This window comes from Sceloporus undulatus, chromosome 2, assembly GCF_019175285.1.
Source record: "Sceloporus undulatus isolate JIND9_A2432 ecotype Alabama chromosome 2, SceUnd_v1.1, whole genome shotgun sequence".
In the NCBI taxonomy this organism is placed as follows: domain Eukaryota; kingdom Metazoa; phylum Chordata; class Lepidosauria; order Squamata; family Phrynosomatidae; genus Sceloporus; species Sceloporus undulatus.
In genome coordinates this window covers 192,811,661-192,836,159 of record NC_056523.1, presented here as the reverse complement: position 1 = coordinate 192,836,159, position 24,499 = coordinate 192,811,661, and positions in this window count along the sequence as shown.

Genomic DNA, 24,499 nt, shown 5'->3' with positions numbered 1-24,499 from the left:
CCACCATCATCACTGGTACGGTTGAAGAATATACAAGAGAGAGCCTTCTCTGTGGCTGCTCCCACATTCCCTTCCTCAGGAGGCTCTGCTGGCCTCCTGCTTGCTCTCTTCACCAGCAGGCAAAGTTCTATTTAATTCAACTGGCCTTCAGTCTTTAACTGGGCATGGCAGAAAAGTCTTTTAATGAAGTGTACAATACCTTCATGTTATGCTTTATATGAATTTTTATATGTATTTTAAATGGCTTAAATATTTTTAAAAGATCACCTATTTATTTATTTTTAATTTTTCTAGCAAATGGGAACCATCTGAAATAGCCATGGCCAACTCAAAGAGGAAGTGAAACGAAAAAGGAGTATGTATATAGAATAGAAGGAAGGACAAATCACCAAGGAACAGTACACATGTGTAGCCCAAGCTTATAGGAATAGTATTTGTTGTTGTTAACCGTCATTGAGTCATCCCTGTTAGAGCATATCAATTTATATCAAATTGTGGAGTGTGTGTGGAATTCACTTTCACCCCAAGTTGACCTCCTAGGGGCACCGCCATTTCTCCAAAGCAGAGAGGTCATATAGGCACTTTGCAAAGGAGGGGGTAGGAGCCCTAGAGAAAAGGACTGGAAATTCCCCACAAGAAGTTTGGGAGTTGCTGGACAAGAAAAACCATCACCTCCAAAAGCTAACACAATACTTGTTGTTTGTTTGCAGCCTCACACTTAATGGCTCAGTGATTAAGTCTATGGCCACCCATTCATCTGTTTGCCTTCCCGGATTGTGTTCAGATCCGAGTGCATTGGCTAGGACTATTCTTCACCTTGGTTTAACAAAAGCCCAGGTCTTCATACCCTTTGTCTTTGCTGCAGCTAAGCTATTAAGCTCATTGCCAGAGGCTAGAATTTGCCTATATAAACCCAAGTCCAGCACACATCGATGTGTAATATTCAGTATAAATCCTGGCTTCACATCAGACTGAACTCTGATTTTAGCTCCCTCTGCCATTTCCCCCCATGTTTTGGCAGTCATGTCCTTCCATCATCTACATCAGGTTCCCGGAGAAGCCTTCGGGAGTAAGTATTTCCCCTAGATTTGCCTCTCTCAACTCTCTCCTGAAATTCCTCTAATTAGATCCTAACATCCCCATCTCTGAGACATCTCCAGGATCCCCTCTCCTCCACTGCTCTGCTCAGGTCCTGCAAACTCAGCCCTGTGTCCTCCCTGATTCAGTTCATCCATAAGATCTGTCTGGTCCTGGCCTGGGGGTATTGGCCTGTGTTGTCTAAACAGGACTTGAGGCTGGGAGGAACACAAGCCTTTTGACCTGTGAGACATATCATATAACTGTGTTTCCTTTTAATTCTACACTATAAACTGCCTTCTTCCCCTATTGGGAGAAAGGTGGGATATAAATTAAATACATAAATAAGGTTCACTAATAGGGAAAATTATGACGACTTGAAGCTAGTTCACAAATATACTGTGCTTGTAAATGGTTTTAATTATTTCTCTGTCACATGTTTGTATTGTGTGTTATCTGGACAAATCATGGGTATATGGTCAGCAGAAAGCTTCCTGATCTTCAGGCACATCCTTCCTCACCCACTCAAATCCCAACTCCTACTACAACTGGAGATATCACCAGTAATCATAATTGCAGTCCTATCAGCATTTCTGGATTTTTTTTCTGCATATGTAATAAATAATAAGAGTTTACACAGGACATAAAATGTGCAAACATCCCCAGTTTTCAAAAGAGAAGAACATTAGAGGCCAGTATTCTGTGCTGTTTGGAGGAAAAGTGCAAGGACAGCAGGAAGGATTCTGTGAATTGAGAAACTGCAAAATACTTGGATGCGCTCTTGTTGGGACAGAGTGGAATTGGATGTTTCCCCCCAATACGAACAGAGGCCTTATTAAATAAGGTTGGGTTATCTTGTCCTTTCAGCCTTGATTTTGATAAATTTCAGGATAGGAAATGATGGTCAGGGATTATGCAGATATTACAAAAGAAAGGGAATTCCAAATGTGAATGTCCTTCCTTTCTTAGAAATTGCAATGTCTGGCATGTGAAACTAATCTTCTACATACCCTCCAATGTTTCGCAGAAGAAAAATGGGACATATTGCCCAAGTAACATCAGAGTATAGTCAAGATTGATGTGGAAGATTATACAAGCCAGGAAAGGCTGCAGCAGTTTGTTTTTGCCAGAATTTACAGGGAAGGCCATGATACCCTCTTCCCTTCTCCTCCTCCCTGCTAAACTGAACACAAGCTACTATTTCACTTTGAACAGTTGAAGTAAGATGAGGACAAACAGTAGCAACTGGGAGGACAAGAAAGAATCTGAAACATTTCAAAGTCACTGCAAAAGTGGGATGACAGAGGATTTATCAGGATTGTCCCTGCTAAATCAGGATAGTTGGAAGGTATGTCTTCGATGACATCTTTGTGTTCTGCCCCAACAGAGTATTTCTCTTTTTTCCTGCTGCCCTAAATCTAATTATAAGTATATTTTATATAGATTATTATCAACTGCTCTGGCTTGATTCTTTCGATCTGTGTTTCACTGGCTGTTCCTTAGATATCTTCCCGGTGGCTGGATGTCAGTTGACTGTCTCAATAAACATAGAGCAAAACACAATATGTTGAGGCCAAAAGACTTTCTGTTCCACAATTCACCTCTTGAATTCACCCTTGATACTGTACCTTTCTCTCTTATCTTCATAATTGTCAAAACTCTAGCTGTAAATTTATGAGGGCAGACATTTGATATTTACCGTATATACTCGACTATAAGTCGGCCTCATGTATAAGTTTTGGGGCCAAAATTATGGATTTTGATATGACCCATGGATAAGTTGAGTGTAAAATTTAGGTGCATGTAATGAAAGATGTAAAGGATGAAGTAAAGGAAAACAATGCCAAAAAACTTACAAAATTCCAACAGGCATAACTGTTTGTGCACATACTAAAGGCTGGATGGCTGAGACAGTAAAAGGGGGTCAGTGCTTCCAGGGCAGATTAAACTCTTGCTTTTCATATATATATGTGTTAAAATATAGTACCTACATTGACCTGTGGATAAGTCGACTCAGGTTTTTTTGGGTCGATTTTAACCTAAATTTCTAGACTTATACATGAGTATATACAGTATTTCTTAATTCCTGTTATTCTGTAATGTACAGTATATGGTGCTGTATATGAATGAGTGAAAACAGCAAAACAAAAACAAACTGAGTTACAGTGTTTGTGAGAAATTCAGTCTTTTTTTCCAGTTACTACATTAGACACTGAAATTCAAAAGCATGAGTTCAGTATCTGTGTTAGTGGAGAGAGCTGGCAGTCTTTTAAAGGAATGCACTCTTCTGAAATACTGGAATGTCTGGAGGAGCACACTTTGCTCCTGGAATGCAATCATATTCAGTCCCTTCAGTTGGGAAAACAAGAATGCTAATGTTTATTATAAGATACAAATGGAGATAGAGAAAATTAGTCCTAAATAACTACAGTGGAGATGCAGGGAGTTATGCCTCTTGAGAAAAGAAGCAAGATGTTTCTTCTCTAAAGAAAGAGTGCATACAAGAAAGAGAAAGAGACATGAGCAATCCCAAGAAAGATTCAATCTAGGGTTGGAAGGAGGATTATCATAGGTCAGAGCCAACAAAGGAGAGTCTAGGAAACCCAAAGAGGTCTACTCCCACCACATACAATACATCTAACTTGCACCCCATAACTTCCAACAGTCTGTGTATTTATTCATTAAAATGCTTAAATCCTACCTATATCAGTTGAACTCAGAGAAGCATACAAATTAAATCAGTTTATTGATTGAACCCAGGGAAGGTTCTTATTGGTTGTTGGTTTTTTTTTGTATGTTTTTAATGGTTTTATATTTTTAACTTAGCATGTTTTTAATTCTTTTGCCTTTTTAACTTGTTATATTGATGCACTTTAATTCTGTTTTTTTTTTTAAGTTGTACTATTTTATGCGTCTTTTGTGAGCTGTCTTGGATTTAATTGAGGAGAAAAGTGGCAAAAGAAATAACATAAAATTTAAATCACTTTAAAACAGTGGGAAGTATCTTTACAATGTAACAGTCTAAAACACCACAAAACAATTCCAACAATTAAAAGCAGATTTAAAACATATACAAATTTAGAAAAGGTGCTTAGATGCCCTTTCCTCAGGCATTAATAAAAAGATGAATATTGGCACTGGAATGAAGCCAGTGTCGGTGCCAGTAAGGTCTCCAAAGGAAGGCAGTCCAGACTTGGGATGCCCCAGTATCTCTCAAAGTGGATTTGTCCAATTGGAGGGAAAGAGAAGTGGGCCCTTCTGACAGATCTCAGCATTAGGGCAGATATATTCAGGGAGAAACATTCCTTCAATTATTGAGGTCCCAAGTTGTTTAAAATCATTAGCATCTTGAATTCAAGCTAGAAGCATATCAGGAATCTACACTTACAGAAACAACCATGATATAGGCCTTCTGGAACATTGCCACACTTCCTGAGATATGATGAAGCAGATGGATTCTGGAAAGAGGTGTTGCATTTCTTTTTGGATCTGCGAAATCAAAAAGTGTATAATTGTGAGGCAGTCCTGCTTTTCTCTATCTTTCGTGCGTCCAACTCATGTTTAAGATAGAAGAACGTACTCTCTTTCCTCCAAGCAGCAGCAAAGATGGTGACTGTGAAACAATGGAAATCTCCCATACCTCTCTTTTCAGTCCCCCATGAGAAATATATAGTTTATAGTTCTGGCAAAACAAAACAAAAAACAAAACAAAAAAAAACCATTCACCAAATAAACCCTGCTTAACACTTGATAGAGGGAAACAAGTTTGTCACTATCTGATGTTCATTTATTACATGTACCATATATGAAACATTGCTGTTTTATTTGGCTTCCTAAAGACCGAAAGAATATATGGATCAATCCTTTCTAATGGCCCAATGGCTATATAGACGATCTGCAATTTCATTTGTAAAGCCATCTAACAAAATGCAAAGAATCAATTAACAGTATGCTTTATTGACCCTGCACACCGCTTTTGGGTTTTATTGGTATTCTGATTATCAGTTGTTCTTGTGATCAACTTTGCACTCTTGTGTTGTTATAAATAAAATATAATTACAAGGAAGAAAAGGAAGAGGATGATAACAGCAACAACACTGTCCAGAATACTTGGGAGAAGGGCTGGAACAATATCTTGGAATATTATTTTCCTTCATTGTGGGAGAATTTCTATTCACAAAAAACAATCACATCTGTGAGAAGGTCAAGCTAAAGCTCTTCTTTCTCACTACAAAGTGCAGAGAGTTTTCAGAGGCAGAGTTTCTAAAAATATAATACAGTGGGCCCTTGATATCTGCTGATGTTTGGTTCCACGACCCATAGATAGCATAATCCATGGATACATGGGCATTTGAGGCAAGAGGGTTTTTTTTGCAAGGAATGTATGGCCTTCCAGGTTCTTCTGGAAGGCTAATGCAACCTCCTAGCCTTCCACAGTTTCCCAACCCTTGTATGGAAGTAAAATCCAGATCGGATTTACTCCACCCCTGATGTGGAAGCCACTAGTCACTGCCCTGACTTTCAGTCTTGCGTCTCTGTGACACCTGATACCATAAATTTAGCTTGAGGCTACTGTTTGTATCTGGGTTAGGATCTTTCAAAATCTTGGCTCTAGTCATGGCTTAATCACCAGAGGCTCCAGCAACCCTAATGGAAACACCAATACGTTCTTCTTGATACATGAAAAAGGTGTGTCTGCATATGTGAAGTGAATCTAATTCCTGAAAGCTGCACACTGTCTCAAGACCATATCCTGAGTTTATTCAGTTTATTCACACTTTACTTTTCTTCCCTACCTCCTTTCTTTCCTTCTTAATTCATAATGGGACACTGTAAGATTGGGAAAACATCTGTGCTCTACTTGAGGTTACAAACATATTAGATGGCCTCTGTAACAGGGTGAGAGAACAGACAGATTTTTTCACAGTACAATATTTAGTTTAGCTCTTTGGATTCCAATAGAAATTTTGTTATTTGTTATTAAGTCAGTTTCAATGAGAAACCAGCGAGACACCAGGTTCTCAACTGCTCTGCTCAGTTCTTGCAAAGTCAGGGCTGTGGCAGCATGATCTTTCAATTTTCTTACTAATGTCCATTGAATCTGTACAATAAAAATCCATGTTCTGTGGATTTTAACAAAAATTAATTCTAGTTAGACACATTTTGGGTTGCAGTCTAAAATCTCCCCTGAAATCACTAGTACATTAACACCTCATTCCCATCCCTATTTACTCTACTTGGTTCGGTAGGACTTCTTTTCCAGCCAGTCTGCAAATAATAGGCTAGTCTAGCAAATCTTCAGTAACAGCTGTGTGTGTATGTGCCTTTGATTCAGCTGTCCATTTATGGCGACCTCATGAATTTAATAGCATTTTCTTAGGTAAAGAATACTCAAAGGTAATTTGAAAATCATTCCTTTGAAATGTAGCCTAAAGCACCTGGTATTTCTTGGTGGTCTCCCATCCAAGTACTAACCAGGGGTGACTCTACTTAGCTTCCAAGATTGGATAGCATCTGGTGCCTTTAGGGAATTTAGGCTCAGTGACAATTACTTATAGATAAATATGATGGTTAAGATTGGGCTGCCATGTACATAGCTTCTGCCTCTTTTTTCAAACCATCTGTATGTAGCCCAACAGTGTGCAATTGCCCTTAACTTACAATCAGTAACAAGCACCCTTGCTATCAAGGCCTCCTCATTTTGCAAAGCAATTTGTTTTAAGTTGTTCTTCATTGTAACTGGCTGCCACTGTGTCTTCATCTCACATTGACCTATTTATGCACTTGTGCTTGTGATTTATGCACTGTTTCACCAAAGTGTCATGTTCCTTGATACTTCTCACATGTGAAAACCACTTAACATGTGGCTGGCTATATTACACTTCCTCTCAACATGTAAGGTGTGAAAGGCAGCAAAAGAGGTGCAGATTTTTTCTGTTGTTTTCACTGTATTGAAACACATAGAGCCTTTCCTTTGTTCTTATGTAAACTGTCTTATCAAGCCCTGTATGAAACATGTTTCTTGTCTGGGTAATAATAACAATTGTAAAAGTCTTTAAGTGTCCAAAAATTTTGAAGTTGTTTTCGGCATATGTCCCTATCATTGGCAGTTCTCATGTTATTCCTTTTTGTTTTCAGGCAAGTTGTTCTTTTCTTGAAAACTGCTGGAGGTTTTGGCAACCCACTTCAACTTTTGTTTGTTCTACAAATTAAAGCACATAGTACGTAGCTCAGATTTTAATAATTTTTATCTTCTTTTTTTTCAGCATTAAGCTGCTAATCAAAAACAGGACTATATTACGCCATGTGTATGTCCTAGGCCAAGCTGGGAAACTATGTAGAACCATTTCATCTGTTTGGGCTTTGCTTTTTTATGAGAGGGAAGATTAGGAGATCACATCAGTACTATATTTTGAAAATCATGAGCCTGAGGCCAAGGCTTTGTTAGTCCTTCTGAAATAGTCTTGCCTTGGCCAAAACAGCCTTGTCAGTAAACAATGGACAAATTGCAAGGCCACATGCAGATATCTATGTTGTACTGCACCTTTTCCATGGACAACCAGTGATCCACAGACCAGTGTTTCAGAACCTCTGCCATACATCTTGTGGGAGTGACGCCTCTACATTAATTAGACATGTTGTAAGATACTGTTAGTCTTGAATGTATAGCTACTGAACGACCACAATTTTTAGACGTATGTGAGATGGAGAGGGGAAATTTATCTGTATACATTTTCTTCGTCTTATTAAAAATCTTGAGCTTGGAAATATTTCTGGTGGCTAGAATGTTCTGGGAGCTGCAGTCCAAAAAGTAACTTTCCCAAGCCTTGCCGGGAGAAAAACTTTCCTTGGACACACTTTTACGGCTAGGTAAGTAATGGACAGGACTTTTGTTACAAAAGCATGATATGTTGTACACAGCATTCCATATGGTTGAAGCCCTTTCACCCTTTGGACTGAAATTGCAACAAAAACCTGGTATTTCAGGGGAATTCACAATGAGATCACAGCTTTTGCCCTAAGAGTGAGGTTCCTGTTGACAAAGTCAGTATGGAAGAGCCAGGCTTCGTTTGCTAATCAACACACCATTGCCCAAGAAAAGGGGAGTCACTATCACATGATTTAGGATAATCTCCAAAGGCTGGAGTGATAAGTCTGATGATTCTGTAACAGATGGCCTTCTTGCGTTATCCAGAGAGCAAACCAAAGGATCAGTCTGGTTTTAAGTTAGCTCCTGGAGGCAGTGAGTTTGGCCATGAGGGAAGACTGTTAGTCATAGCTACTGAAGAGGTGGGAGAGCCACTGTGGTGTAATGGTTTGAGCATTGGACTATGACTCTGGAGACTAGGGTCCAATTCCACACTTAACCATGGAAACCCAATGGGTAATCTTAGGAGAGTCACACACTCTCAGCCCCAGAAAACCCTGTGATAGGGCCACCTTAGGGTCTCCATGAATCAGAAATGACTGGAAGGCACACGGCAACAACTGAACAGGGGGCAGGTCCAAGATACTTTGCTGCCTGAGGCAAAGGACAGAGTGGCTCCTACTCCTGCAGTCTATGGACATTAACTGACCAGGCTGGCACAGTTGATTCTAACAATGCTGGCAACATGGTAGAATCCCCCTTCACTCCTGGGGGCAACAGGCTACTTTAGAGGAAACAGGACTACCTTAGCCTCTAATGGAAGGGGATGGCTGGGAGGTTTAAAAGAAAGTTGGAGACTAACACTGCTGCCCTCTGCCCAAATGGTAGGGCCAGTTCCAATTGAACAATAATCAACTGGCAGCAACAACACAGCCTCACACATAGTTGCAAGCTCGGCAGCATCCTATTACTAGTTTCCCCCTATTTCCAAAGCTGCTTCTTAGTGACTGATGGTAAAACTGAGGAGTTTATCACATGGGAGGGAATCAGCCAAATCCTGTGCAGAAACGAGATTTAGATCCACAAAAGCAGGATCATTTTCAGCCGCACTGAGCATTAATCTGAAATTAACCCACACAGAAAGTGGGCAAATTCCACAAAAGCAGGATTGCTTTCAGACACATCCTGAAAGTTAAAAAGTGGCTGATTTTGTTCACTTTATGTGCGGGTTAATGTCGGAGTAATGCTCAATGTTCCCAATGTGTCTGAAAACAATCCCACTTTTGCGGGATATTCCCGAAATTTAAATCCAGTTTCTGCATGGGATTTGGGCATTTAGACTCCCGTGTGATAAACTCCTCAGTTGTTCCCTCTCCTTGTCATCATTGCTGGGTAGTGATAAACAACTGCCATCCTCTCAACCCACCAAACTGCCCATAACGACCAATTTAAAACCAACATGGTTTACTGGTTTGCCACTGCAGTTTGACAAACTAATGCCAGACTGCATTCTAGCCTTTCTGCAATGAACTGTCATTTTTTTTTTCCTTCTGGTGCCTCTAATATAAATAGGACTAAGTATGCTTTGGTTATGCAAACTTGCTCTCTCTTTTTCTTCTAAGTTTTTGCCTCACTTATTACAGTTGAAGGTCTGGCTTTGCTATCTGTTGGTGTGTCACATCCCATTTGTTGGGGGCAGGAAGGAGAAACGAAGAGAAACTATTTTGAAAAATAATGAAATAGTCAAAAGAAATAGAGGTTTTTAGAGCCAGTTGGCAGTGAGAAGATCAAACATGTGCTCCTGTTCTCAAGAAATTGCCTTGGGTTCTGTACAAGCAGAAAAGTGGAATAAAAATAAAATAAAATGTTGGGACCAATGTTTACAAGTAAACCACCTAGAGACTGCTTAGTTCCATATGAAGCAGTATAGAAATGTAAATGCTATTGCTATAGCAAAGTGGGAGTGAAGGAACAAAAATACACACCAGAGTCTCAGCCAGCTGATAGGGTTATCAGATCAAAAAGTGGCGAGGGCTCCTGTACTTGTAATTGTTGTGTAGAAAAAGGAATTTCAGCAAATGTTGCTTGTCACACAACCAGGTAACATAAGCAACACCCACTGAAATTTCCTCACCTACATATATATAGTAAAGATACAGGAGTCCTCTCCACTTTTGACTCCAGCAACCCTAAGCTGTACATGTCACTTGAGCCAGAATGGGATACATGCAGTGAAGTATTCAAGTCTTTTACTCCAAACCTTAAGTCTCTACTGTCAAGTCTCAAGTTGAATCTCAAGTCATGGTAAGATACTTTCAAGTCAAGTCTCAAGTCAAATCTTAAGGCACTACCTTTAACCAGGGCGGGGGGGGGGGGGGGGTGGTAGAGGGGATGGATTTCCATAACTAGAAAATAAAGAAGACATGCATACAGTTAGGTGAAAACAATTCTCAGAAGTGAAGAACAAATGTGTTCAAGAACGGACTTGAGGAGAAAGGATCCTAAAGCTTTTCAAAAGCTTTAGAAGGCTCCTCCAATGTGCAGTGGTAGCCCATTGCCTAACATATTTGCTGTATCTGGATGAAGTTAGATCAGCAAGTCAATAGCTAAAAATATGCAGTTCTCCCTTCCCTTATATGGGGGATCCATTATGACAACAACGTCCCCCCATGTAAGGGGAAAACCACGTATTCTCATGCCCCATTGAAAACACGTGCGCGCCATTCATTAGATTGTACCATGGCTTCAGCGTATGCTGAAAGCCACGGAAGGGAAGCCCGCATATGGTGCGGGCTGACTGTACATGTCTCGAATTGAATCAAGTCAGTCCATCTTTTATTGCCAAGCTGAGTCCAAGTCAAGTCATTGAAGTGATCTGAATCCAACGAGTCTGAATCAGTTGACTCAAGTCTAACTCACTGGATACATGTGGCCCTTCGTGATGCTGTCAGGCTGTAACACCCAGCATTAGTCACTAGCTGGGACTATTGGAAATTGCAGTCTAACAATATTTGTGCATCCCACTCTTGTAATAGAGACAAATGCTCTCTCTCTCTCTCTCTCTCTCTCTCTCTGTGTGTGTGTGTGTGTGTGTGTTTGTGTGTGTGTGTGTGTTTTGGGAACTGAAGCAGAGATATCTGCTCCTTCACCTGGAGGAAGGTACATTTGCATGGAGTTTGTGCTGCTGATATTGTATATAACACTATTGTCAATATCACACTATGCTGTTATGGAGCTATTATTTCACTTTAACTGCTATGGCTGCCTCCTGGGTTTTGAGGCCTAAGAGCTCTCTGGCGAAGAATTCTAAAATGCTCCTCTCTAAACTGCAAGGCCCAGGATTCCACAGAAGGCAGCCATAGCAGCTAAAGTGGAATAAATCTCACTATAACAGTGTAGTATGATATTGTCTTGTGAGACAGCAGCACACTCTGATGAAAAGGAACAAGTTAGTAAAGAGCTGCTTAAAACTTTCCTTCCACTTGTGGAAGCCAGAAAGTGTGACGTATAACATTCCACACACTCAGTGGCACTTCGTGACTCTGTTCTCATTGAATTGTGTAAACTAATTTTATTCAAAAGTATTGGGGGTTTTGAGGAGGGAAGCTCCCTTGATAGGTCTGCTTTTCTGCAGGAAATAAAAGGCTGGGAGGAGAAATGGTTCTTGCACAATCTAGCTCTTACTTTGCCTTGCATCCCCCCAAGCCTGGCTGAAACTGCAGCCCTTGACTTTCTGACTGGCTGGCCAAAGGTATAGACTATTCTTTCTTTTTCACAGGAAACAGCAATGACTGTAAAAGCAGAAGCAAAACCTGCAGCAATTCATGTAACAGACACAATGGAGACACAGCACCTGTTGAATATTTCTGGCCATTGTGTGGCTCTTCGATGCACTGTGCCATTATCAGAAGAAAACAATCATAATTTTTTTCTACTGGGGTACAATCATCCAGCCCAGAAATACAATGGGGTTAGTAAGAATAAATTATTATGACTTTCATTTGTACCTCACCTGTGTTTTCACTAGTTTTTCAAAAAGCCAAGAAAAGTTTAGAGAGGAACATTTTAGAATTCTTAACCAGAGAACTCTTAGATCTCACTAAACTCTTAGGCCTCAAAACCCAGGAGGTTCACCTTAGAGTCTCCATAAGTCAAAAATGACTTGGAGACTCTCAACAACAACATGAAAACAACAACATGCTAGCTTGAGGATTCTGGAAAATGTAATCAAGAGAGCTGTCAAGATAAATGTAGTCAAGGGCACATCATGGGAATGCATGACTCACTAGAAAAGGCATCAATGCTTGGTAAGATAGAAAGCAGTAGGAAAAGAGAAAGGCTGCATTGCAGGTGGATAGACTCTGTCAGGGAGAGCACAGTTCTGAGTTTGCAAGACTTATCAACAGTGGGGCTGTTGATAACAGGGTGATTTGGACCGCATTTGTACTGCAGAAATCATGCAGTTGGACATGGTTTCACCCTATGGAATCTTGGGATTTGTAGTTTGTTATGGCACTCTGACAACAAAGGCTAAATATCTGACAAAACTGCAGGTCCCCGAATTCTGTAGCATTGAACCATGGAAGTTAAAGTAGTGTCAGACTGCATGATTTCTGCAGTGGAGATGAAGCCTAGAGATTTCTCATTCATAGGGTCACCATGAGTCGAAGTTGACTTTATGGCAATTAACAACATAGCAAAATAACTTTTCCAAGCTTTGCCTTTCATACATTCTTTCCATATTTGTTCCAAACATAAAAATAAGATGGGGAAAATTAACTTTAAAGAACATGCAGACCTTCTCAGGTTCTGCATGAGCTCTTATCTCCAGCTTCCCCCCTCCTCTCCCCCCTTTTTTACTGGTCTCCTGGTTTGACTGGGATCTGGGTGGGGATCATAGGGCCCTCCAGATATCATCAAATTACAACTTCTAGCATTCCTCACCATTAGCCATGCTAACTAAAGTTGATGGGAGCTGCAGTCCAACAACAGTTGGGAGGTCACACAAATCCCATGCCTGGTGTAAATGAAAACAGGCATCTGCTTTCACCGCCAGAGCCTGACATGTTTGGCAGAAGTATCAGGAATGTAGTTTAGCCAACACTGGCCAGAGAAAAGAAGGCACTTTAACTATTCACAGAAGACTTGGCTTGGCTGGGATATTTGTTTTACTGATTAGAATTCTGATGCACACTAGAACATACTCGAAAGGGGGGAAAGTACACACACACACACACACACACACATATATATATATAGAGAGAGAGAGAGAGACCTCAGTCGTAGAACAGTCTACACAGATATTACAATATTCATTGGGCTGCCTTAAGTTAACAATACCATGTTAGTCTGGAAAATCAGTACGCAAAGGGTTCTTGTAGCACCTGAAAGAAGAAGCTGGTAGCATGAGCTTTGTAGATATGAATCTGTTAGTAAATTCAAGTCTACAAAAGCTCATGCTACCAGCTTCTTTCTTTCAGGTAGCGGTTGTGAACACCGGCCTTAAAGGCCATCCTGGGGACAGAATCGGAGCATCACGCCCACATGACACATGCCCCAACTTTGTCCCCAGGGTGGCATGGCATCATGGCACTTCTCTGGTGCTGCGTCTGCACGACGCAGCACCAAAGGAGTGCCGTAAAGCTGTGGCAACGCAGCTATTGTGCCCTGCAAAGGCCAGATTAGGGCCATGGTGTGCAGTTGCCACAGCCCCGATCTGGCTGTAAAAAAGGCATCTGCAGGCCACCCCTTAGTGGCTGTCTGCGCAGCCCTATAGTCTCAAAGGTGGTGCAAAAGCCCTTTGTATACTTAAGTTAACAAATGACTTGACCTTAAAGATTAAGAAATTCATCATAGAACAGAATTCTGCCCTGAGCCCTGTGTTGTTTAACATCTTTATAAATTACTGAGATGATGGACTAGAGAGCATGTTACGGGGGAGTAGGTAATGCTCCAGAGGACAGGAAGGGGATTCAAAATGACCTTGACAGATTGGAGAACTAGGCCAAAACTAATAAAATGAATTTCAACAGAGTGAAATGTAAAGTACTTCATATAGGTAGGAAAAAATGAAAAGCACAGGAGTAGGATAGGTGGAACCTGACTTGAAAACAATACATGTGAAAAGGATCCAGGGATCTGAGTAGACAGCAAGCTAAGCATGAGTCAGTGCTGTGGCCAAAAAAGCCAATGCAATTCTAGGCTGCATGAACAGGAATATAGTGTCCAGATCAAGGAAAGTCTACTCTGCTTTGATCAGACCTCACCTGGAATACAGTGTCCAGTTCTGGACACCACAATTTGATAGTGACATGATGGAACATGTCCACAGAAGGGCAACCAAGATTATCAAAGATCTGGACACCATGAGGCATGACTTAAGGAGATGGGTATGTTTAGCATAGAAAAGTCTGAAAGGTTACATGATAGCTATTTTTAAATACCTAAAGTGATGCCACATAGAAGATAGAGCCAGCTTGTTTTCTGCTGATTTGGAGACTGGAACATGAATCAACAGATTCAACAGACAAAAAAAGAGATTCCACCTAAACATTGGGAAGAACTTCATTATCTAAGAACTGTTCAACAGTGGAATAGACTGCCTTAGGGGGTGGTGGGTAATCCTTAAATGGTGGTGGGTAATCCTTAAATAAAGATTGGATGGGCATAATTCAGGAGTGTATTTCTGCATGGCAGGTAAATGGATTGGATGTCCCCTTTGGTTCCTTCCATCTCTAAGTTTCTATGACATTTTATGAATTGTGGTCCACTTCATGAAATGCATGAAGAATTCTCAAAGCTGATGGATTCCTACTCCAGATTGCTAAACTCAGGAGAACACTTCATATATCTCACGAAGTAAAGTCATTTGCTAACAATATTGCATGAAACCTGATGCTGCAATATGTTTGTTTATGGTGTCACAAAACTCTTTGTTGCTTTCCCCATATCTGATTTTTGGGTGAACTTACAAAGCAAAATTATAGTAAAAGTTATGGCAGCATTGCAACAGGAGGAGATAGACCAGATTATCCCTGGTGGACAGTGAGAATTTCTGTTTCCTCCAAATAGAAAATCACCTGCTGGTATCAATGCAAATATTAGCTTTTAAAAACTTAAAAATTAGCTAAAAAGACATGTTGGCCCTGGCAAGAGTGGCCAAGTATATGGATCTTCAGGTTACTGATCAGACAATTCTGGACCTTCTTTAACACCAACCCCTCCTCCTTCCCCTCCCCATCATCATCATCATCATGATCAGCTACTAGCTACTAGCTTTCTGGAAAGTAACAAAAAGAAGAACACTTCACCTAACATTTTCTTTCAAATCATTAAGGAATACAGTGCCGTTTTGTTTTGCTTACTTATAGTATGGTGTAGTGATTTGAGTGTTGGACCTTGACTCTGGAGACCAGGTTCAATTCCCAGCTTGGTCACATATCCTACTGGGTGACCTTGGGCAAGTCACACTCTCTCAGCCTCAGAGGAAGGCAGTGGCAAACCTCCTTTGAACAAATCTTGCCCAAAAAACAAACAAAAAAACAAAAAACGCCACGATAGGTTCAACTTAGGGTCACCATAAGCCATAAATGTCTTGAAGGCACAAAACAACAACATATTCAGAACACATCTCTTCCTTTAGTTACCCTGTGGTACCCTGAATGACACACTCAAGCCGACTCAAACTATTTTGGGAACAAGATGGTACCCAGGCACTTCTAAGGAGTTTGGTGTGTGAATCTTCATCATGGGACAATATCCTCCACACTTGAAAGGACCGGTTGGCTGGGGGGGCAGGGCGCAGAGCAGGCTATGTAGCACACATACAATCTGGTCCTCAAGTCTCTTGCCACTACTGGGTGGCTGCCAGTGTGTGCTGCTGTGTGAGGCTGTCACCTCACTCTGCTTAATGGTAGGGACTACTCTATAACACATTGAGATACATCCTGTCAAAACCAAACAAACATTTAAGGCATTTGCTTGCCCTGATTCCGTTTGTCATGTGAAAGCAGAACGGAACATCCAGACGCCTAATGGCCCAATGTGACACTTCCTCTAAGAGCAATCAACTGTTCAGCATGGGAGCACCAGGCGGCTGGGCCACTGGAACCTCACAGGAAGTACACAAGTATGTGAGAGACCCACATACACACACACACACACACACACACACACACACACATATATGAGAAAGGGAGGGAGGGAGAGAAAGTAAAAACAGTGATGGGGAATACCATGGCTTGGATAATTCTAACGTTTGTGCTTTTTATTATTTAGGCTTTTTTCTAGCTCTTTCATGACTGTGAAGTTGAAGGCTTTCACGGCTGGCATCCACAGTCTTTTGTGGGTTTTTCAGGCTATATATACTGTTGGTTGAGAGGAAATAATTTACATGTTAATCTGTGTATTGTTCTGTTGTTGAATGGCAAGGCCTCCGGGTGTGTATACTCCACTCTCTTCCATGCCAGCATTCTCTGAAGATGCCAACCATAGCTGCTGGTGAAATGTCAGGAATAAACTCTTCTAGAACACAGCCTCATAACCCAAAAAACCCACAAAAAGCTATCTTTCATGACTGTTCTTCCCATTCCTAGTCTTCTAATTTCTTGATTGCAGTCTCCGCTCTGTTCAACGTTTGAAATATCTTTAACTGTTTTGATACTCTCCATGAAAGCAAAATGCATTCAGCACGTCTCTTGACAGAAAATTTGTTTTAAGCCTTGATGCAGTTCAGTCCTTCCAGGGTCTTGGAGCAAATGAAATAAGCCCCTTGGTCAGCTTGGCCTATCTTCTTAAACAACAAGTTATCCATCATCTCAACAGACACCTCCTGGGACTGTGGCTCACACAATCAGACATGCAGCATTTGGCATTCCTGGCTGTTCATGATGTACTGGAACCCCTTACAGTGTCCCTGAACCACTGCTGGGTGCATCTTCCTCTTGCAAGATGTTTGTGGCTCAGGAATCTCTGGAATGGGACCTCCTTCATCTCCATGTGCACTGGGAGCGCTGGGAGGAAAAGAGCCAGGGGAAATAAAAGCCTACATGCCAGAGGCTCAAACGGATCATTCCCAGCTGTACTTCATGATGACTTGTCCAAGACAAACCACCTCTGAGCAAATCTTGCCAAGAAAACCCCCTTGAAGGTTTGCCGTTGGGTCACTGTAAATTGGAAACACTTGAAGGAACACCACCACCACCACTTTTGTTGCAACAACAACAACAAACTACAACTAATTCTGGTGTAGGCCGTTGTTAATAGTATTTTCTCACCACCCATACTCACTTTTACCCTGGGACTTTTTATGAGGGGGAGAAAAACATTTCATAATTGCTTTCACTACTCCCCTTTGTGGATTCCAAGTACTTGACAAGTGTTGTTTACCACTGAATGGTGTTGGGGAAATCCAAAGCATTGTATTTCTCACATGCTGAGGGAAGAGGAAGTAAGCCAGAGGAGGGAGTTTTTAGGGTAGCAGGACATTGCCTTTTAAAGAGGGTTATGTTTCTGCTTTTTAAATAAACCACTCACTTTTCAGCAGTGGGAGAAGTCTGGAGGCTATGCAAGGTTACTTTAGAAAGCAGAAACTTAACTCTCTTAAAAAGGCAATTCTAAAAGAGTCCATGCATGCAGGAAGCGCTGTAAATGAAATAAAAAATGCCTTATATGCTAATATATTCAGCGTTGGTCACTGTATGTGACTTTTGCCTCACCCTGTATATAGTAGTACTGTGGGCCCTTGGTATCTGCTGGGGTTTGCTTCCAGGAACACACACACACACACACACATAACAAAATCCATGGATGCTCATGTCCCATTAAGTATAATGACATAGTAAAATGGTATCCCTTTTATAAAATGGTAAAATGAAGGTTTCCTTTTTGGAATGTATCCATTTTAAAAATATTTTCAAACCATGGATGCTTGAATCTGTGGATAATAAAAGTCCATGGATACAGAGGGCTGACTATATTGGTATTGTACAGAAAGCCAGGCCTCCAGGTACAAGGCTGTGTCCAGAGGTCCATTCAGACTTCAGACCTGCACTTCCAGGGAGACTGTATCCCCATCCAGTACAGCTCAATTCCAATTTTCTGATCTGTTCCATATGAATTTAATGATGTGTTCCTAATGTACAAAACCTCATATAGGTTGAGTGTCCCTTATCCGGAAAGCTTGGGGCCAGATGTCTTTTGCATTTCGGATTTTTTTGGATTTTGGAATATTTGCATATACATAATGAGGTTATCTTCGAGATGGAACACAGGTATAAATACAAAATTCATTCCTGTTTTGTACACCCTTATGCACATAGCCTGAAGGTAATTTGATACACAATGTTTTGGGTAATCTTGATTTGTGTACGCTGAACCATCAGAAAGCAAAAATATCACTAGCTCAGCCACCCATGAATTTATTATTATTATTATTATTATTATTATTATTATGGATTTTGGAGTATTACAGATTTTGAAATTCCAGAGAAAGGAGACTCAGCCTGTATGAAAATAACAAACTGGTTGGCCTTACAAGTGCTACTAAACCTCTTTCCCTCTCTGCATTCTGTATTTTTATACTGAAACAGATTAGCACAATGTCTACCTGAGAAAAGTAGCAAGTAACATAATCATACTCTCCAACATTTCACAGATGAAAACTGGGACAGATATGGTCAAGATGGAGGATGTTATTCATGAAGAAATACAGACAAGCAAGAAGGGGCTGCAGCAGTTTGCTTTAGCCTGAATCCACAGGGAAGGGCAAGACTCTTCACCTTCCTCTTTTCTCCCTGCACTCCTGCTGAGCACAAGCTACTTTTACACTTTAAAGTCTGTTTGCAACAAGTGAAGTAAGCTGAGGACAAAGAGGGGCAACTGGAAGAGGAGAGAGAAACTGGGATATTTTAAAAGCAGTTGTAAGTGTGGGATCACGGAGGATTAATTGAGACTGTCCCTACCAAACTGGGAATGTTGAAGGTTATGCAGAGTATAACTGCTTAATTTTTTAAAAGTCAGATTTGTTAACAGGAACATATTATTTGGGTGAACTTCTAGCAATCATGAATTGCTTATGAATATTAACTTTCCAAGTTGATATTGCTATTGCTATACTTAAAGATAGCTATCAAATCTCCTCTCAGTCTTTTCCTCTCTAGGCTAAACATACTCAACTCCTCAGTTGTTTCTCATACAGCTTGGTTTCCAGATCTTTGATAATCTTGGCTGCCCTTCTCTGGGCATGTTCCACCTTGTCAACATCCTTCTTGAACTATGACCACCAGCCACCATGGCCAAAAATCATGTCATATTTACAGTGAAGGGATTTTTGCCAACAATGGCTAAATCACTTTGAACCCAACGTGGGAGAGTGACTGAGTTCGTAGGAGGCAGACAGGAGAAGCTTTGCAATGGGAGTAGTATTGTTATTGTTAGCTCTGTTCCACACTCCCTGTGCTTGGATTTGTTCCAGCTACACAGTAGGAAAGTCTAAGGCCCGTTCCAAGCTTTGCTGGTATCCATGGAGTTTGGAAATTATTTTACTGTGAGCTATGGCAACCCTGGCTCCCATTCATTAGTCTGTCCATCCATTTCACCCCCATTTAGCCATTAGCCATTCCATTTTGTTATGTTTTCAGCTCACAAAACACCTTCTTGTCTAAGACTCACCAAAAGCTAACCATATTATCAGCTCAGAGGCACTTGTGTTTTCACTACCCAGACCCGGAAAACAACTTCAATTAAAATAATATTTCCAAAGGCATGACAAACAATGAAGTCTTTGGGAGTGTTCCTATATCGGTACTTGGAACTCTACTGACAGGCAAGATCAGGAAGTTTCTAAGTGCCATTGAAGGGAGAAGAATTGGGACACTGGCAAACTGATCCAAAAGGCACAAAGGACAGTCAGTCCTCCATATCCACAGATTCTGAGTCAACTATTCATGGCTTGAAAATATTACACAAATACCCCCCCCCCCCAATTCAAACAGCAAACCATAATTTTACCATATTATATAAAGGACACAATTTTACTTTGTTGTTGTTGCATGCCTCCAAGTCATATGGAGACCTTACGACGAATCTGTCATAGGGTTTTCTTGGCAGGTTTCTCCAGAGCAGGATAGCCATTGCTATCCTTAGAGGCTGAGAGTGTGTAACTTGCCCACTGTCACCCAGTGGGTTTTTATGTTAGAGTATGGAATCAAAACCTTGTCTCCAGAGTCACAGTCCAATGTTCAAATCACTATGCTACATGCTATCACATTGCCATTGTTGAAATTAGATTTAGCTATCAATCCTGTGAGCTTATATAAAAAGCTGGAGGAAAAGAAAGCCATCTTGTTCTTTTGCACAGGAAGTCACATGTTTAGGGCTGTACCTGACCTTTAAAAGCAGATGGTTGACTCCAGGCTAGATCACCAATGCCACCCCTCTTCTAGCATCTTCAGCTGCTATCGCTCCCAGGTATTGCAGCTGGAATAAGTTATGTCCAACTTTACTTTTAATACATCTTTAATTAAACTAAATTAGGATTCCAAATTTCCAAATATGATGTGGTTTGCATCAGTTCTGTATAGAGTTCCTAAATTTCACAGGCTTGGACCATCTTTTTTTAGGGTTAGGAAGAAACTTGGGCTGAGATTGCTTCCTCATTACAGTCAGCCTTTCATAGCCACAGATTCTTTATCCTGGATTTAACCATCCATTGTTAGAAACTATTTTTAAAAAGATATAAATTCCAGAAAGCAATTCCTTGATTTTGCTATATAATATAAGGGACACAGTTTTCCAATGCCATTGTATATAATGGGACTTGAGAATGTATGGACATTGGTATCCACAGGGGGTTCTGGAATCAAAGCCCAGTTGATACCAAGGGCCCACTGTACCCAGGGGTTTCTTGCTGTGGAAGACTTCATTGAACAAAGGCCAGTTAAATTTCAGTTTACCACACACAAAACTGGATAGCAAATTCAGAGAATTGTAGAACTGGGTGCAGAATGGTAGAACAACAAAGCCATAATCCAGATGGACCACTACCTCCAATCAATGTGGGGTCCTTGAAGAAATGAGATCTTTGTCCTCTGATTCTTTAGGAGAAACCAGTTAAGCCGATATAAAACCTAGGTGCAGTACAAGCAGAGACAGGCATGAATATTGTGGGAGGAGATGAAATTCTCTAGGGTGATCCTATACATACTCTTTTGTTTCTCTCCTTGGCTCTTTATGTCATAGTTGAAATAAGTACCATGCCTTTTCTTCACAGTCTTTTCTCTGGCCCCATCATTTCCTGTTATGTTCTTTCCTTTAATATACCCCTGAACATCCTTATTCGTTCCAGAGGTTTAAGTTTGTAACTACGGAAAATGTATAGAGATTTGTCACAACACCTGCATAATGATTGCATTGTTGTTGCACAATTTAAATAAATAATTAAGACATACCTTCCAATTGTCCTGATTTAGCAGTCCCAATTAATCTTCTACCATCACACTTTTCAGCAGATGTTAAAATATCCCTGTTTCTCTCTCCTCCTCCCACTTTTCCCCTTTCTCCTTAGTTTAATTCAATTGCTGGAAATAATTCAAAGCACAAAAGTAGCATGCACTCAGTTCAGCAGAGAGGACAGGACAGGAGCTGCAGCCCACAAAATAATGCATTTGGCAACACTTATCACACAACATCACCTTTGACGCACAGCTGCTGTGTCTCCCAAATGTGATTAGGGCATTCTTTTTTCATTGATGGGAGAAATCTGTCAATAGCCTCCAATTTTGTGTACTACTCAACTGCAAAATGCCACTACTGGAGTGGTTGTGAGATTGGCAATTGTGTGGTGTCAGTGTCTCCTCCTTTCCCCCTGCCCCTGCTTCCATTGCTATTTCCAAGCAGCCTGGTTTGCTTTTTAAATTTTCTTTTCATTTTTTTTAAAATGGTGGAACTGCATTAAAAATTGAAAAAAGGAAAGCAACGGCATGGTGGACAGGGCATAGGGCAGGGGGGCAGGATTAAGGCAGAGCATGGAGGAGAACATGATAGCAACAGCTGCTCCAGTCGTGCAGTTGTGAAGACATGTGATAATGGCTCTAGTTTGTGCATTCCACCTCATATAAAAATTAATGCTTACTGAATTCATGCTCAAAATGGAGGGCATTTTGGAATTTCTCCTGGACAGAAGGCTGGAATGTAGCACATGTCCTGGAAAAGGAGGCTATCTGCTTACCTTTCTCCTTCATTCTCATCATATCACTTTCTTCTAGACAGCGAGACCCTTTGCTACAGGCCTCTGTGCAGTGCCAAGCCTACATCTAGACTTCATTGTTTAATATTAATTATTTTTCCTGTTCAATGACCAGTCAGCATCCTTAATTATAGGATCATTGTTTTTTATTCACATTTATTATCCCTTGTCCAAAAGATCACAGTCCACAAAAGGAAATATTGCTAAGCAGAAGTCACATTGTATGGCGCCTTTGGCACATGTGGGGCTTCCCTTTCCTCTGAACATGTTGCACTGAGTGGAGGACACACATTCCTTGGAAATGCCCATCACGCATCTCAGGGACAACTAGAGGATTGCCAATAATAGAAAATTCCCTCCCACCTCACCCTTCTCCATCCTGCTGTAGTCTATTAATGGTGTTGTTACAAAAACTTTGTTGTTGTTTTTAATTAGATTTTTGCTGAGAGAGTCCAACACTGATGTCAGGAAAGCTTCTCAGCTCCTAGACTGCCTTCTCTCATGATCTTGTGTAGGATTGTCAACAGCACAAAACATGATGTAATCAAAGATAACTCCCTTTGGGCTAAAATATCACTTTCTGGTACACCAGTGGGGCACATTGTGGAATCAGAGAAGCTAAATGTGGTTTTCCAACTCATAGGGCATCCCTACTTCTTGCTTTCTTTCCCACCTTTACTTTTGTGGTGGGAAAACACCAGGGTCATAGATGAAGGCACAGGCCAATTCATAGGAGGATTCATCAAATTCAGGGCAAGGAACTTTCTTAGATTACAAAACATATAAACTCGTACCATTAACTATGCTAGCTGGGGCTGCTAGGAGCTGGAGTCCAAAACAATTGGAAGGTCAAGAAATTCCCCATCTCTACTCTAGAGAATACAGTATTATGACTTAGATCAATGGTTCCCAAACTTTGGTCCTCCATTGTTTTGGACTTCAGGTACCAAATTTTTTGGCTGTTGGCCAAGCTGTTTGGAGGTTTGGGGAACTGACATCCAAAACACCTGGAAGACCAAAGATTGGGAATCACTGGCTTAGATGCTTTTTCATAAGACAATGCAGGCCCAGGACAACAAGGGTGATCATTGCTCTACCCATCCTCCCCATCCAAATCTGGCCTTGAAAAACCAAAGAGTAGTGAGGGTTCAGGGTAAGTAAGTTGTAAGCAAGGAGAGTACGTGGCATTGCACAACATCTTTGCTGATCACAGGGCACATCTGTCAAGGAATTGACTGTAGCATCCAAATTCCTGGCTTTGTGGAGCTTGAGTCAACATGAGCTATTTATTTTTAATTTATTTAGCCTTAATTCTGGCCCTAACTAGCAGAGGTTTTATAATTTATTTCAGAAATGTGCTTAAATCTTTAATCCTGTATACTGGCTTTTAATTAGTAGGGAGTCTGCTGGCAGGAGAGATCCTGCTCTCCATCTATTCACCTTTCAATGGCTTTGGATGGTCTAACTGACCCAAAAAGGCATTAACTCTTCCCCAGGAGAGTGCCTCCAGCAGCTAAAAAAGCACTTTTCCATGGCCAGCTGGGAGAGCAAAAAAAGTACCGAATGACTAAACAGGGAAAGAAAATGTGGGTTTTTTTTCAAATGAAGTTTTTTAAACTCCAGGCTGACTCAGCAGCTTTAGCCTCAAGGAGAAAGTCTCCATGTGGCCCAACTGACATTTCCTCTTCTAGTTTGGCTCAAGATGGTACTGCTTAGCGGGAGAGATGCTTTGCAGGGGAGAAAAGCTACAGGATTTACAAGGATTTACTTCCTTCCTAAAGGAAACATCAGGGAACATTTGGGAAATAAAGAGACACAGGTGCCAGCCACACTCTTGCCCCGCCCCCTTCTCCATTTTGTTGTTGTTCTTGTGTGCCTTCAAGTCGTTTTTGATTTATAGTGCGTACGGTGACTATGGTTTGAGTGTTGGATTGCAGCTCTGGAGATCAGAGTTCGATTCCAGGCTCCGCTATGAAACCCACTGGGTGACCTTGGGCAAGTCACATGTTCTCAGTCTCAGAGGAAAACGATGGCAAACCTCCTCTAAACAAATCTCACCAAGATATCTCCATGATAGAGTCTTTCCACGGTCGCCATAAGTTGGAAACAACTTGAAGACATACAACAACAAAGGTGAACCTATCACTGGATTTTCTTGGCAAGATTTCTTCAGAGGGGGTTTGCTATTGCCTTCCCCTGAGGCTGACAGCATGTATGACTTTGCCTAGGTCACCCAGTGGGTTTCCATAGCTAACCAAGGGCTCGAACCCTGGATTTCAAAATGATAGTAGTTTATCACATTGGGCAAG